Genomic DNA, 1,358 nt, shown 5'->3' on the forward strand with positions numbered 1-1,358 from the left:
ATTTAACAGCACATCAAAAGGATCATACACAATGATCAAAAGGCAATTTTTGTTCTGGTGTTCTTTTCCTCTTGTCAGGCATGCAAGGGTCCCTCTGGTGTTTCCCACAGCAGCAGAGGAGCACTCCTGTGGCAATCAGGCCCACTCAGGTCTGAATCTCAGCCTTTGGAGTTTCCAGGTTCCTTCCTTATTCAATTTTTTCCTCAATCCTATGAGTAGCAGGTACGTTTTGCAGTTACTACCTCTATTTATTTTAGAGTTCTCTTTTAGTAGTTAATACATCTTTTATTTAGTTCACAATTATCTTCCTTATCCAAATTACAGGTGAGGTCATTTTTGCCCTTTGACTTAACTCTACCTAACACAATAGTCAATAAAATACTGAATCTTTAAAATTCTATAAAATTAAACATTAGAAATAAGATAAAACTCTCAGAAATTATAACTGTTATTGCTAAAGTAAATTTTCAATATATGGTTAGAAGATTAAGTTAAAAAAGTCTCCCAGAGAATAAAAAAGCAGAGATGGAAAATATGAAAGGTGAGATTAAGATGCAGAAGAGGGGAGAGTAAAGGAAAGAATAAGGTTGCCAATATTTTCTTAAAAAGGGAGGTATCAGATAATATATATACAGTGGATCAAAAACAAAGGGGCAAGCATATTATTTAAATATGCAAAGAGAAATTAAATAGAGTAATACTTGTTTAGTTCCTTAAATTTATTGACACATTTATCCTCACAATAATCCTCCAAGAAATTGACTATTATTATCCTAATTTTACAAACATGGGAAAAAAAGAGACTCAGAGAGCTTGAGTAACTTGCCTAGGATCATACAGCTGCTAAATGGTGCAAGTAGAATTCTGGAGTCTGTACTCTATCTGCACTGCCTCTTTATAAGACTTATTGGGAAGAGATGGACAGGGACGGTGGAAGGCAATGCAAATGAAATCGTTGTCCATCTCTCTCCACAATGGATTAAGACAATATTTAAAACTGATGAATCAAGAAATAGTGATGAGATGGGTAATTACCAGAAGAAACAAAAACAGAAGGTATTTAAGACAATTTGGTCTCAGGAATAGGACTGTGGCAAGGAATAGGTGAATCAGGAATTTGGCATTTTCCCTTTTGAGCCCTCCTGTATCTATTTTTATGTATTATTATTATTACTGTTATTATTTTGAGACAGGGTCTTGCTCCATTACCCAGGCTAGAGTGCAGTGGCACAATCTCAGCTCACTGCAACCCCTGCCTCCTAGGTTCAAGGGATCCTCCCACCTCAGCCTCCCGAGTAGCTGGGATTACAGATGCACACCACCACACCCGGCTAACTTTTTGTATTTTAGTAGAGATG

This window comes from Aotus nancymaae, unplaced genomic scaffold, assembly GCF_030222135.1.
Source record: "Aotus nancymaae isolate 86718 unplaced genomic scaffold, 86718_ANA_hifiasm-v0.15.2.pri h1tg000040l, whole genome shotgun sequence".
Classification (NCBI taxonomy): domain Eukaryota; kingdom Metazoa; phylum Chordata; class Mammalia; order Primates; family Aotidae; genus Aotus; species Aotus nancymaae.